Raw genomic sequence first — 16,530 nt, forward strand, 5'->3', positions numbered from 1 at the left:
CCCTGGGCAATTGGTGCAGGTGGGGAAAGTTAAAAGAATCCATCCATACCCATGGCTTCATTTCAGACTTCAAGCCTAAAGGAGACCAAATTTTGGTCTATGAAAAGTCCTCAAATTGGAAGAAGTTTGAGGTTTTGATGATTACATTGGGCTGGGTGTTTTAATTACTGAATTGAGACTCTCCTTGTCACTAAAAGAAGCTTGAATAGCTAGGAGGTTTCCCTGGAATTTTATCCCAGGGATAGAGAAGACCAATCCAGAATGATTTTGTAGGTATTGTGCAAGAAGGAAGTCATTTGCACTTTAGGTTGCATTTTACCAAGTCCAGTTCATAGAATGAAATAGTTATATATGTGAGACTGTTTTGGAAACAAGATAGAAGTATTTTCAGTAAAGTACAAACTCAGTCCAAAATGTGTATGTGTATATGTGTTTTTTTTTTGTGTGTGTGTGTGTGCATGGAGGGGGTCCTTTGTTTTGGTACCAGGGATTGAACCCAGGAGCACTTAGCCACTGAGCCACATCCCCAGCCCTATTTTGTATTTTATTTAGAGACAGGGTCTCACTGAGTTGCTTAGGGCCTTGCTAAGTTGCTGAGGCTGGCTTTGAACTCTCGATCCTCCTGCCTCAGCCTCCGGAGTCACTGGCATCACAGGCATGTGCCACCACACCAGTGTATGTGTATATGTGTATGTGATTGGAAGGAGAAATTAGTTCTAGAATCATCAAAGTCCTCCTGGATCTTTGACTTGCTAATTACTTAACCATTCTGAACCTCTGTTTGTTTCTTCCTCTGTGAAATGGGCATAATGCTAGTGCCTATTTTCTAGGGGTCTTGTAAGGATTGAAACAATGCTTATATTTACTAAGGTATTGATGACACAGTGAGCATTCAATAAACATGAGCTACTCTTATGATCATCTACTTCTCATCTGCTTTTACTCATTCCCACACCTTTCAATCCAGGCATGCTTTCTCTCCTACCCCGCCTCCTACCAGAACACACAGGGGATGAAACAGCACAGACCTGATTTATCTCTTTATTCTATAAAACTCTTAGAACATTTAGTATTCAATAAACATGTGTCGAATGAGTGATATAAAAGTGAAGCAAGCACAGGTTCTGCTCTAAAGAGCTCATTACTAAGTTAAAAATAACTATAATAAATCTGAGTGGCAAATGCCATAAAAAGTATAGACAAAGCCCAAGTTCAAAGAGGTGATATTCCATCCAGCTCTGGTTATTGTGAGAGGGAGAATTCAAGACTCCTGGAGCAATTTACAGTTGAATGTCACAAGAACATCCCTTTGTCCATTCATTTGCTCATTCATTCACTCTTTAAACAAACATTTGAGTGCCTCATGCACATCCACGGTATCCTGGCCACTGTATAACTGAACAAGTCAGATATAGATTGTTTCTTAGGATTTTGAAGGTTCCTTGCTCAGGGAGGTAGGTTAAGAGCCTCGGACTGGAAGAACACAGCTCATTAGTGTGAGTCAGAATTTCATGGTGAAATTCATGTTTCTTAGGCATGCCTGCATCAGCCAGGAGAAGGCAGAAAGAGGCCAAGGCCTGAGCAGCCATGCGATGACTGGCCAGATGATTAGCAACCCATAACAGTCTACAGGTTGAAAGACAGCCCTAGGTCAAGGTCATTCCAGCAGGAGAGCCTAAATCTAACTGGCATTAAAGAGAAACAAGTAAGCAAGGGCAGAGCCCCAACTGGAACAAATTCTGTTTTGCAGAATTTTGCAGAGAAAGGTGTGCCTCCCTTTCTTCCTTCCTGTGCTTCCTCTATGAGATAGTTGGTGTCCTTTCTAAAAGTACTGACAGTTGACCAGTGAGGCGGCAGGGCTGGGTGTCTGTGCTGTCAATATGCAGGCCATCTGTCTGTCAAGCTGTCAGCCCTTATGAAGATTCTGCTGGAGTGCCTGGACCGGATCGAAGGCTGCTGTGCACAGTGGCCTTTCTGGAGTTGGTGGGCGGTGGAGAGGATTTGCCCACAGCAATCATGCAGCAGATGACCTTGGGAACTTCAACTTTCCTTCCTGACCCGTTGAATTGCCCATTGTCTTCCTCTGTTTAACCTTACCCATCTGTGAGGGTGCACTTGTGGCTCAAGTCACATCAGTTTCCTCTGCCCTTTACCCTGTCCTTGGGTTTTAATAGTATTTTTTTCCTTGAGGAAGAACATAGTTTTTCAGTCAAGATATCAGATTTTTTAAACGACTCCAGGCTATTGACCATTAGGCATAATGTAAACCTTTCTTGTTGGTGCTGAGCCAGCTTGATAGATAATCATTTTTCTGCCATTTATATGTGTTTCAGGGAAATGTGTATTTATTGACCATTCTCTGAGAATAGAGTATCAAGCAAAATTTTTGTTTAAAAAGTGCATTATCCTTCATAGATTGGTATCCACATTAGGAAACAAAAAGAAACAACTATGTTCAAAACAGAGCAGTAGGGTAGCTAGTGGAATGTCTGCATTGCTAGACTCAAAAATTTCCTGACGATGGGAACAAATGGGGACAGAGGTTTGGGATGGAGAAGAGTAACTTGGCCTGGGAAACGGAAACCTGGGTTCTTTCTCCATCTCCTCCCTTTAAGGTGACTTAGAGTATGTGAGGGAAAAAAAAGTTCTATTATGATAAATGGGGAAGTGATTGTATTCTAAGTTAATCACTGAACTAAAATTCTTCAACCATCTTAAGCAACTCTGTCTTCTCCACACTCTAGACATATAGAAGTGATTCTTGTTAATGGTAGCCTGTTCTACTTGGCTCACTATTTTCTTTTGCTTACTTATCAATTCGCTTATGTGCTTATTCATTCAATTATTCATATGGGCTTCAAAGACTTCAAATATATGCTTTTTGATCAAATAATAGAAGAACTTATAGAAGAAATGCCATAAGACCAAAAACTTAAGCCAACTTCCGTCCTTTATGGAAGTTGCTTTAAGAGTACTGTTCTTAGGTCTGATGGATATGTATCCTACAGACTTTAAGTAAGACTCATCTCTGTAACATTTGGTTCATGTGCCCTTTAATTTTGAGTAGTAGAAAGTATCAAGGTAAAGATCACCTCGTTAGCAAAAACAAAAACAAAAAAATCAAACATGAAAATCTGAATTCTCAATAAATTTCAAGTAACTTAGTTGCCAAGTAGGCATCTAAAATGTGATACTAGAGATGATGCCAATAAAGTCTCAGGCTCAAACTTGAATAAGAGCATTTGGCTCAACTGAGATTGGACAAAGGGAAAACAATTCTTCATAATCTTTTCAAAGGTAATAGACTTGAATTGAGGATCAGGTGATGAATTGTGAGAACGGAAGAGAGAAAAAGCATTATTACCTTTCTTAGAACCTGGCTGAATTTGATGAATACAGGAAAGGTCAGGAGGACCCAGATGGAAAAGTTCACTCAAGTCCAGAGCATTTACTATAGGCTTGGTCTACAAAGAAACAATGCCATCCCAAGGCCAATGTACAGGAGGGAATGATGCTGTCAGAATTTCTAGGCAGAAAATGACTCAGTTATTAGTGCGGAGCTGAAAACCTTGGGGCACTAGAGGAAATAAAACAGCTATTTGTATCTATTTATATACCATGAAAGAAGGGATGTGTCATAGTGGAGAGCATTCAAACATAAAAGCCTACATGTCCACAACTTCTGGGTCTTGGTGTTCTCATCAATGAAAAGGGAATTGGAATAAAAATCACAGTGGATAACAGGCTCAGACACCTACAATATTCAACAGATAAGATCTGTTGCAGTTGGGAATGGTGAGGATTTTGTAGAATTGGGAAATTGGAAAGTATGTGCCCCTTCTGAAGACATTCATTTAATTGAATATATTCTTGGAGTCAGTTTCACCTTAACCACTAATTTACAACCCTTGGACTAAATTTATTTACAAACATTTGTAATCTTTAAGTTTCTCTGTTGTCTCTAATCCTCAACCATGAGATATCTATCAGATTCTTCTAAATGTAACAAGGCTTGGGTTGTTGCCATGTTGCTGAAAATAATGTACTGATGAGAATCAGAGCTTATGGGTTTGGGTTTCAGAAACTTCCCTACAGTAGCTATCCCTAGGAAAGTCATTCTGTGGTCCAAATACTTCCCTGCCCAAATGACCAGAAGACGTTCCAAAGTAGAGCGTTGATTGTTGGACACTCATCCTGAGTGGACATTTGGATGCTCAAGTCATCTAAGAACCTGAGTTCAGGCTCTTACCCAGAAGCCTTAGCCTGTGGCTCCTCTTTCCCAAAGCAGTCCTAATGCCAGCTTGGTTTATTGCCCCATAAACCAAGTCTTCCCTCTGTCTTCCTTTCCTTCCTGATTCTCAAGTGACAATAAGTTTAGTTTCCATTCCCTGGTGCCATCCCTTTCTGAACTAATGTGTGCCTTTCTAGCTGAGCACTGCACATCTTTCTGGGAACTTAGCAGCACCAACCACCTTTGTTTCAGTCAGCTTTTTTGCTGCTGTTACTAAATAATATGACTGACACCATCATAGAGGAAGGAAAGGTTTATTTGAGGACTCACAGTTTCAGAGGTCTTAGTCCATAGAAGGTCGCCTCCATTCCTTGGGGCTCAAGGTCAGGCAGAACATCATGGCAGGAGAGCCTGGCAGAGGGAAGCAGCTTGCATCATCAGGAGGCAGAGAGAGAGAATCAGAGAGAGTCTCCATTCTCCAGATACAAAATATATACCCCAAAGCCACACCCCAATTCCAATCTCCTCCTACCACATCCTACCACTTCAATTAATCCCATCAGGGATTAATTCACTGATTGATTTAAGACTCTTACAACCCAGTCATTTCTCCTCTGAACCTTCCTGCATTGTTTCACATGTGAGCTTTTGGGGGACACCTCACATCCAAACCAGAACAACCTATATCCCAGACTGGGAGCAATGAATATCCTTCAATGTGGGCTCTCCTTTGCTGTCAGACACAAAACTCTTCACTTCTCTAGGACTACAACATGACCCAGAGCTCTCTAAGGTTTCCCTGGTTTTCTCCTTGGCTGTTCAGATCCTCCAGGATGGGGGCCCAGGATCCCATAGTCCCAGCATTGAGGAGCCATCTCTCTTCCTGCCATTTATTATAGAGACTAAAAAAATCACAGGCAGGGGGAGATTGGTTTTTCCTTGTAACCCTTCTGTGTTTAAATACTTTGTATTTCTCAGAATAGCCAATGGTAAGTCAATGAGTTTAGTTTCTTCCATCTAAAAATTGTGAAGGCATGGACAGCATCTCAGTAAATAAATGTTTTCTTCAGATTCTACTGGCAAGATGAAATGCCTCATTATTCAACTCCGAATAGAAGAGGCCCTTTTCTTTACTCTCCCTGGCAGGCCTCAGATCTTTCTGTTCCTGGTTTGGAAACCAGCCAAACATCTCACTTTTCACCTTTCTTTCCATTTGAAAAGCTAAAAGAGGCGGGAGGAAAAGGTTGACATTTTAACCTTCCCTTTACCCCGCTCCTTTTTCTTAGGTTTGGAGGTGAGGAGGGTGAATGATTGAAAATACCCACTGGGCACCTTCATCTAACAGCAGAGACATAAAGCAGAGGAGGACTGTGTAGCCAGAGTGGCGCTATTGGTCCTGAACCGTCTGGGAAGAACCAAGAAGAGATCTGGGTACTCTCAGTGAAGTCAGGTGCCATGTTATACATGAGGTCTCATTTCCAGCATTGGATGTAACACCAGATTTTCTTTTCTTTTATTCTTTTCTTTCTTTCTTTCTTTTTTTAACAGCATTTCCTATTTTGAGGATCTCTGGCCCTTATTATTAAATTTCTCTTTGGAGAATGTATAATACTTGAGATGGCATTGATGGAAAAGTAGAATCTGAATAATTTTATCTTGGTTCTAGAATCTCTGTTCCTTGAAAACATGTTACTTTATTCTCTAAATGTAATTGCGTGCTTGGAGAAAGCTCACTCATGAGAGTTAAGGATCCACATGTGTTTAGCTCAGAGGCAGAGTGCTCCAAATTGTTCTATGGGGAAAACTTTGAGTAGGAGTCTGTAGATAGTTCACCTATAAAGTGGGTTTAGTATTTTGTGACTTTATAAATTTATGTTTGTAAAAATATTCTAGGATAGCACTGTTCTGTATATGCTATGCCTGCCCATGCACACACTCACACACAAGTACACAAAACTAGGACACTAACTAAGTAGTTTTGCACTGAAGAACTTGCCTGCATATAATGCTGAGGTACGGAGAAGTAAGAAAGAGTAGCTGGGTAGAAGCCTGTAGGCTACGTGGCTGCTGACTCCAGCAATAGCAGTTATGTCCTGAATTCCTGGCATGGGACCTGCTTTGGACTCTCACTCAGAAACTGGGACAGTTCTCTCCTTCGTTGTGAGCCACATTGTGTGAGAGATTCTTGCATCTTTCTGCTCAACCTGTTCAACATATAAGAGAATGGAAGCCCAGATCATTAGAAGGCTAGGTTCCAAAGTAAATTAGGAAAATTGGATTTTATCCTAACAACTGGTAAGTCTGAACTTAAACGAAATTTTAAATTCCACCAAGTTATATTCCGTAGTTTGTGACTTATTAGAAATGAAAGCACATTAAAAATCATCTAGTCCAGTCACTTGTCTTATGAATTTAAACTTTGGAACCCAGAAAAATTTATCTTTATCTCTCTTTTCCTCACCTTCCTCTACTAGTTTTCTCTTTGGGTCTCCTATCCTTCTCCCTTTGAGATTCTCACTGTTTCCATTCTGTCTAGGGAAAAACTAGGAAAGAAAAATTACAAACTTTTAGAGACTTATCTTTTCTTTATTCAGAAAAGATCAGTAAGTAAAGGGAACAAATTCTTTTAAAAAGATATTAAATATTTATATGAATTTTTTTATTTCAATGAGGGAAATAAACAGAGGGTCTTTTTTTTTAGGTGTTCTAAAAAAAATCTCAAATTTCATATAAAACAGTTTTGACATTCCAATTTAGTAATATTAGTATCAACTATTATAATAATGAATGACACTTACCGAACAGTGACTATGGTTTAGCACTGGTTTAATGCTTTAAATGTTTAAATTTATTTAGTAAATTGCAATAATGAGATCCTACAAATTAAATACTTTAATAATCCCTGTTTAAAGATGAGGAAACTGAGGCACAAAGCTAGTAAGAGGCATGCATTGTGCATTGATGCATAGCTCTTCTCTCTCTTTTTTCTTTTCTCTCCTCTCCTCTCCTCTCCTCTCCTCTTCTTTTCTTTTCCCTTCAGTACTAGAGATTGAACCCAGGGCCTCGTGCATTCTTGGCAAATGCTTCACCACTGAGCCCAACCCGTTGTGTGCCAAGCTCTGTACTGCTGGTCATGCTGGTTACTAGGATGACTTAGGTGAGCCCTTGTCCTCATGGAATTCTCCCTCTAGTAATGGAGTGTGAGACCAGGAAACAAACCACGTCCTTAAATTGAACTGATCCCACGCAGTGTCATGGAGGTTTCAGGGAAGTTAGAGAAAGAGGGATCCCACCAGGTGCCATCAAGAAGAAATGCGCAAAGGCTCACTAGTCAAGATCCAGAAGAGGCTGAAGGGGGTGCGCAACTGCATAGTTTCCTGTGTTTCCAGGAGAGAAGTGTAGGATGGAGATGTGGGGGTAGTGTGGTGGGGCCCTTAGTCTTTTGCTTTCCTCCTTCTCTTGTCCCGCCATTGCCTGTGCTTTGGCTCCTTATGCTATCCTTAATTTACAGGTGTTTTAAAACAATTGTTTTTATCTTCAGTCAAATCAGATCAACTGTGGGAATGTGAAGAAGTGAGGGCCAGGAATGTTGGAGACTTCTGTGTTTCCTCTTCGGTCCTTGAAGAAGGGAATGGAATGTGTACATGTAGCTTTAAAACGAGCTTTGTCACATTGTCAGCTAGTCTTGTTTTTTTCCCACAGGGAATTCCAGCTGTTCTCTCCATTGGCTTCACTGGGAGTTCTTCAGGGCTCTGCAATCCAAGGCACCTTGACTTTCCTTTCTGTTACTGTTGCTTTGGGGTTTTGTACTGTTTCAATTTGCTGCCTTCTGGGAACTTTCCAGAGGCACAGAGCCTCCATTTATTATAATTTTGCATTTTGTTATTTATACTAAGAAGCCTTGGGGTATGAGCAGCTGCAGATTAACATTCATTATGCCTACAATGTAGTGCATCCATATTTTTAAGAACTGCCCAGGATTTTCTTTGCACCAATATCAACAGGTAAGGGCTAAAGGACCCTATGGCTATCGAAAATCTTTTTCTTTTTCTTTTCACTTCTTCCTTGAGACAGGGAGAGTGTTGCTAGATTCATTGTATAGGGACATATTTACCAATCCAGTGTATTTTCTCAGGTCTTAAAATACTCATAAAGAATCATGCCCTTTTCTCCATGCAGTATAATTTATTTTGTCCCTTTAAAATGAGCAACTTGAAAAAAAAAAAAAAACCTGCTAACTTTAATTAGCAAACTTATCAAGTTTGCAAGTATAGGCAAGAGTAGTAATGCCTTTCAAGAAGAGGTTCAGCAAATATTGAGAAAGCAGGTGAGACTGAGAGATGCTTCAGTGTTGTTGCTATATTACCAGAGGCATTACAAAATAAGATTAGGGAGAGAATCGATTAATCGAAAGTCTGTTTGGGGAACCTGCTCTATCACAGGCCCTATGATTGACAAAGATGCATAAAGCAAGTTTCTTAATTTCTGAGAAGTTGAAATCAGTTTGAACAATGCAAGTTATACACTCCACAAAGACCTACACTACCCAAAGCAGTGCCTGCTTGATGTTTTGTGGAAATGAGAAACAGTGGTGAGGGCAAGGAAGCTTAAACTGTGCCTGGTGGAATGAACTGGCTGTCTGTACACAGAAGTAGAGGGGCTTTTCAGATAAGAGTGACACTATATCCTTCACTTTGCTATATGACTAATCAGGTTCTAGGTTTGTCAACTCCTTATCTGCAACTTCTCAACCTGTTATCAAATTTGTGGTTTCATTATTTTGCTTTCAGTTTTCCCCGTTGGACCCAGATCCTAGCACATTCCAGGCACAGAAGGATAAACTGGATAAAACCCACAATCATCGTGTCTTGAAGAACTGGATGACGGGAGTAGAGCATTTACAGCCGCTGAATTGTGAGGAAAAGAGGAATCCTTGAAGAAGAGAGACAGAGAAAGGAAGCTCCACAATCTGTACAAACTTTGCCCGAGCTTCTGACTGACCTTGGAAATGTACACACAGGACATACCCCAAGCATCCCCATTACCATATGAAAAAAAAGAACAGATATCAGTTGCTTTCTGTCAAAAGACGGATTGAACTTTGAGTCTATGTCCAGTTAAGTTGACAAGTTACTAAAACAAAAATCAAAACTCTTTCTAGTCATATAACTAGATCCAGAATCACTGCACTGTCTCATACATAGTATTTAGAAGACAATTTAGATTCAGTCGATAGGACAAAACTGGAAAGTTTGAGAGCTGTGTTCAGTGAAAACTGACCCAGATACTGGATTTAGTAGACAAACAATGGCTGCTTTCCATTCTTACTGTATTCAGGAATATGAAAGAAAATAACCTCTGTAGCAAAAGAACAAGTAGGGAATTTCAGTAGAGAAATAGAAATTATAAAAACAAAATGAAAGTTTAGAACTAAAGAACACAAATAAAATCTTCTGATAAAAATATTCTCCAGATAAGCTCCATAGCATATTGGCTATGAGAAAGTCAGAAGAGAGAATTAGTACACTCAAAGATACATCAATAAAAATTACCATTTGAAGAACAAAAAAATCAAATACTTTCCAAAAAGGAAAAAAAAGGCCTCAGAGACCATGCAACAATGGGAAAATTCTGAAATACATGTAGTTAGAATCTCAAAAGGAGAGAAGAAAGTGAATGGGGTAGAGATGAGAGATGCTATTCAAATAAATAGAGACTGGAAAAATTTCAAGTTCAGTAATGCATGAACTTATAGATTCAGAAGTGCTGAAAACACTACAGAGAATAAAGACCAAGGAAATCACACCTATCACACCGAACTATTGAAAACTACAGGTTAAGAGAATTTTGAAAGTGGTGAGAAAAAAGTGACACAGTATTTAGGGGACAATGTCAAGGTGAAGACAAACTTGCCACTGATCTTGGAGGTCAGAAGATGGAGGAATGCCTCCTTTCAAGTGCTGGAGATACAGCCTGCCCACCAGAATTCTGTACTAAAAATATGCTTCTAAGATAAAGATACAATACAGATCATTTTCAGATGAACAAAATCAGAGAATTTATTATCAGCAGATCTGCCTGACAAGAAATACTAAGTAAAGTAATTCAGGCTGAAAGAAAATGATATTTAGTAGAAATTTGGATTTTTAGGAAAAAAATCATTAGAAATGGCGAACACTTTAGAAAATAGAGATGTTTGATTTTTGTCCAAATGAAAAAATACATATCACTAAGCAAAATTATAATATAGAACTGAGAAGGTTATAACACCTGTATATAATGTATACAGTCATCAGAGGGCGAGAAAAAAAGACTAGAGGGCTGTAAATTGATTCATATAATTACATATTTCTTACATACTCTGTAATGTGGTACAATATTGACAGCATACTGTGAAGAATTAAGGATGTAAATTCTCATCCCTAGCAACTATTAAAAAACAAAAAGGCATATAGCTGTAAGAACCAGTAGGTATGCAGTTCAGTGGTAGAATGTGTGTCTAGCAAGTGTGAGGCCCTGTGTTCAACACCCAGCACTGAAAAAATGTCTGGGAAGGAAAAAGAAATAAGACAGAGTATGAACAGGGAAGAGAATAATCAAATGATAGACTTAATTCCAATTTATTAATATTTGCATTAAGTGTAAGCAGTCTTTAAACCCTCTAAATAAAAGGCAGAGATGATTGCAGTGAATAAAAGGTTTATCTACCAGAGATGTACTTTAAAAGTAAAGATAAAGATGATTTGAAAGAAAATGGGTGGGAGAAGATGCAGCATCTGAAGGGTAATCATAGACAGACTACAGTGTCCACATGAACATCAAATCAAGGATCTTCCAGTCCAAGTCCTACCAGAGATAAAATGACACCTTTCACAATGACAAAGCGGCCAATTCATCAAAAATGGAAAACATAACAATGGGTTATGTACCTAATGAGAGAGAAAAGGTATGGCAAGATTGATGAATTCAAAGGAGATATAGAAAATCCACTTTTAGATCATAGTTTTAACCTCCTTCTTTCAGCCATTGATAGAACTACTTGACCAAAAAATAAAATGAAATTCCTAGATACAGAATATCTAAACAACACAACCAACCACCTTAAGCTAGTTAGTATTCAGAGACCACTATGCCCAACAACTGTGGATAACATTCTTTTTAAGCACATATGATGTCTTCCCAAGAAAGACCATATGTTGGGCCATAAATTAAGTCTCGGTGATTTAAAAGGATTAAAATCATAAAGCATATTCTCTGATTAAAATGGAATTAAATTATGAATAAATAAGAAGACATCTAGAAGACTTGAATATTTGGAAGTTAATCAACATATTTCTAAATAATCCATGGCCAAAGAAGAAATCACAGAGAACATTAGAAACTGTAACTAAATGATAATGACAATGCAATATGTTAAATTGTTTGCAGATAAAGCAGCACTTAGAAGGAAATTCCTGACATTAAAATGTCTGTGTTAGAAAGGAAGAAAGTCATAATATCAATTGCCTTAAGAAGCTAGAAAAGTCAGGCATGATGGCGCTGGCCACCCTGGTAATTTCCCAGTAACTCAGGAAACTGAAGTAGGAGGATTGCAAGTTTGAGACCAACCTCAGCAACTTAGCGAGACCCTAAGCAACTTAGAAAGATCCTAATTCGAAATTTTAAAAAAGTTAGAGAAAGAAAAGCAAAGTAAACCCAAAATAAATAGAAGGAAGGGAATAATAAAGAAATTGATGAAGAAGAAAACTGACAAACAGAAAATTAATAAACTTCTAACAAGAATTATCTTGAAGAAAAGAGAAAAAACCCACCAATCTCTAAACATCAGGAATGAGAGTGAAACCATAAATATGAGTGTGACATAAATATTTTGGAAAATGCAGCTATCATCGATGCTGATATAAGATGAAATAAAAAATCAGAAGAGCCCTATAACCACTAAACAAATTAAATTTATGATCCCACAGAGAAAACTCCACACATGGATAGTTTCACAATCATTTCTCTTGACGTTTACAAAACATATATATATATAATACTTGTATTCACAAACTTTTCCAGGAAATAAAAGGTAACTTTCTTTGGATGCTTATTACCACGCACTCTGCTAAGAATTTTGCAAACATTAGCTCATGCTCCAAATATTCCTGTGAGGTCCATCACGTTTCATCTGCCTTGTAGAGAAGAGGAAACAGGCGGAGGGAGGTTAAGAAAAACATCTTGGGGCACAGGCTGTTTCCCTGGGGTTTGCCATTATGGAACATAAAGTATATGTATATATTGTAAAATATTTATAGTTGGTCAATAGGTGATAAAGCAATCCTTTACCCATTTGTTAAATATAAGATTAGAAAAATGCCATTTATTAGAATAAGAGTTGTTTTTTTTTTTTTTTTTGATGTTTTTGCTTCAAAATTTGTTTCTTGGAATCTCTTGCTCTTCCTGTGGGCTCGATGAATTGCAAGTACAACTCATTTACTCTGTGTTTATGTTACAGCAAGAGAGGTGCCAAGTGTCAGTGAAAGGGAGAAGCTTGAAAGTCGATGAGCTAAGCATGATGTTACTGGAAATGGAAAAACTATAGATTACCGACTGGAGAAAAAAATGTTTATTTATTTAGTTACTTAGAAGGGAGTTGGAGATGGTACACCAAAACAGGCATTGCTTGGGAGTGGTTCTCAAGTGCTTTCAGTTTTTAAACTTTTCTTGGGAAAGAGTGCTTTCTACCTTTAAAATTTTATTGAGGAATGATTTACACATCATGAAATTCACTCACTATAAATTTACATTTCAATGATTTTTGCACACTTATCCAGTTGTGCATCTATCAACATATTCCGATTTTAGGATAGTTTTGTCACCCTAACAGGACCCCTCATGCACAGTTATAGCCTATTTATAGTCAGTTCTCATTGTCACCCCACCTCAAGCAACCACTGATCTATTTCTCTTGCTATAGATTCATCTATTCTCAATTTTTAATATAAATGGAATCAGAGTGTGTCATCTTCTGTGTCTCTTTTATTTCATTAGCACCATTTTTAAGGTTCACCCACATTGCAGCATATATTAGTGACCTTTTCATTATCACTTCTTTTCATTGCTGCCTAACTTTCCACACTAAGGATAGACCACATTTCATGTATCTTTTCACCAGCTGATAGGTATTTGAGGTGTTTCACATTTGACTAAATTATTACAAATAATTTCTTACACTGGAGTTTAACTTGCTATTTTGGTTCCCAGGATGGAATATATATTTAAATTCAAATATAAATTTAAAAGCAAGGAAATACTTACTCCATTAGACAAGTAGTTTCTCAGAAATGAAAATACCTTCTACAAGCAATGTTCAACATATACCAAGTACTTACTGTGTGTGAGACACTATTTGATATTGTGGAAAATATACTTAATATAGAGATGGTGCTGATTTATACAGGGCTTCTCTTTCACTTGGGTAAAAGAGATAAAAAACAAAGAAAGAGAAGGAAGGAAGGAGTAAAAAAGGGAATAAAGAGAACAGTAGTGCCAAGTGTTATGGATGATGAAATATGAACATTCATGGATAAGTAGGTGACTGGTGTTCATTGGGTGGTGGAGGAAAGCTTCTCTCAAGAGGCAATATTGGGGCTAAAGTCTGAATAACAGAGGGCAGCATGGAATCATGAGGGGAAGGGGCAGGATGGGCAGAGGAACGGTGAGGGTCAAGGGCTGCAGAAGAAAGAGCTCAGCATGTTGGAAGAAGAGTAAGTGAGGTGACAGCATAACAGGCAAGGGGAAGAGTGGTAAGAGGTGAGTTTTGAAGCTGCCACAATAGCGCATGCCTGTAATCCCAAAGGCTCAGGAGGCTGAGGCAGGAGGATCTCAAGTTCAAAGTCAGCTGCAGCAACTCAGCGAAGCACTTAGCAACTCAGGGAGATTCAGTCTCTAAATAAAATACAAAAAGGCCTGGGGATGTGGTTCAGTGGTTAAACACTCCTGGGTTCAATTCCTGGTATCAAAAAAAAAGAAAAGAAAAAGTGAGTTTTGAGACTCAGATGGGGCCCTAATTGCATTGGGTTTTGTCAGGCAGCATTAGAAATTTGGTTATACTCAATTCAAAAGGAGAACCATTGGGGGGTTTTAGGCAGGAGGATTCCATCACATTCTTTAAATTTAACATTTATCACTGGCCTCCATGTATAGAGAATGGACTGATGAAGGAAAGACTAGAAACAAAAAGAACTGTTAGGAGTTATAGAAGTTAGCGAAAATGAGGTTGGGCATCATCGATGTCGTCAAAATAGAATTTCAGGTATGTTTCAGAGAGGAGGAGGGGAATTTGCTTCTCATAATATGGGGATGGGTAGATTCAGTTAATGCCATGGCTAAGGATCACCTTTAAATTTTGAGCAAGTGGTTGGATAGCAGCGTTAATTATTTTGACAGAGAGAATTGCTGAGAGGAACAGATTTCTGTAAGGCTAAGGTGACCAGAACAGAATCAAGTCTTTGTGGTCACCTGTGTTTAAAGTGAATGTTAACATTCTGTATGGAGTGTTCCCATAGACAGTCTGGACTTGTGGGGAGAGGTCACAGTTGGAGATACAGACTCCAGAATCACTGGTTGAGAGTATTTAACACTCTGCACAGGATCAGGGAAAGCAGGTATGTGAGAGAAGAGAAGGGGCATTGGGAATGGAGCCCATAGTGCCGGGTGCCTTTCTCTTGTCTCAAAGGAGCCTAGGCACAAAAAGCCACAAAATTCTATTCACATTCACCATGGCCCTGGAAATACCTCTATTCTCTTAGAAAATTCAGATATGATTGAATTTTTTTTAATTGTCCCTTTTTTTTCTTTTTTGGTTCCCAAGTTTTATTCAAGAACTCTCATACATTTACATAGGGTAATGGTGTTTGTCTCAATCTGTTATTTTTCCCCTTCCCTCCACCCCTCCAACCCTTCATTCTCCTATAAAATCCATTCTTCCTCCATTCTTGCCTCCCTCCCACCCCCCATTATGTATCATCATCTGCTTATCAAAGAGATCATTTGTCCTTTGGTTTTTGGGGATTGGCTTATCTCACTTAGCATGATATTCTCCAACTTCATCCATTTGCCTGCAAATGCCATAATTTTATTCTTCTTTATGGCTGAGTAATATTCCATTGTATATATATATACCATAGTTTCTGTATCCATTCATTAATTGGAGGGCATCTAGGTTGGTTCCACAATCTGGCTATTGTGAACTGAGCAGCTATGAACATTGATGTGGCTGCATCTCTGTGGTATGCTGATTTTAGGTCCTTTGGGTATAGGCCTAGGATGAATTTTTTTAAACAATGTAGAACAATTAACCCTTTACTCCACTGACTGGGGGTGGTAGTTGGGGTTCTGCCTCAGGCTATGTGATGCTGGATGTAGGTGATGTTCAAAGACCCCTAAATTGGCAATATCTGTGTATTGAAATCAATGGCTAAAGTCACACAGGTAACACAACAGTGACCTGAATTACACAATAAAATCGGATGCAAAGAAATGGTCCTGTCAACCGGAAAATCTTCCATCATTCTTTAATTTGTTGATTTGTTCATTCTTTCTGTTCATTTTTACTTTTTTTTTTTTTATTGTGGTGAGCTGTACGTAATAGGCAATCGACCCCCTTAGTCATTTTAAACACATGGTGGGATGGTATCAAGCAGGTTTTCAGTATTGTGCTTCTGTTACCACCATCTACTTCCAGAACTATTTATCTTTCCAAGCTGAAACACTGCACCCCATAAACACTGACTCCTCATTGCTGCATCCTCCCAGGCCCTGGACACCACCATGCTACTTACTGTGAATTCACCCCACATAAATGGAGTCACACAATATTTGTCGTTTTGTGACTGACTTATTTCACTAGCATAGTGTCTTCAAGGTTCATCCATACTGCAGCTTGTGTCAGAATTTCCTTCAGTTAGTTTCTGCTGATTTAACAGAGATTGTGTATTGCTATGGTCAAGTGTGTATGCCTACAGGTCAGAATGCTGGGCTTAAAATCTATTCTGCCATTTAGCTATATGATCTTGAGCAAATTACTTGGGCCCTGTAAAATAGGTATTATAATAGCAGTAACTTCTGAAGTTTATCAATTGCATAAGCTAATATATATAAGAAGCACAGAACAATAGTACCTGAAAGAAAAAAAAAAAAAAACTAGTTGTTGTTATTACTTATCAAGCAGCTTGACAAGGTCCATAAAAATAAGAATTAAACATAAAATAGCAGCAAAGCAAAGAAGAAACCACTAAGAAACTAAAATCATGTGC

The sequence above is a fragment of the Sciurus carolinensis genome, chromosome 11 (assembly GCF_902686445.1).
Source record: "Sciurus carolinensis chromosome 11, mSciCar1.2, whole genome shotgun sequence".
NCBI classification, from domain to species: Eukaryota; Metazoa; Chordata; class Mammalia; order Rodentia; family Sciuridae; genus Sciurus; species Sciurus carolinensis.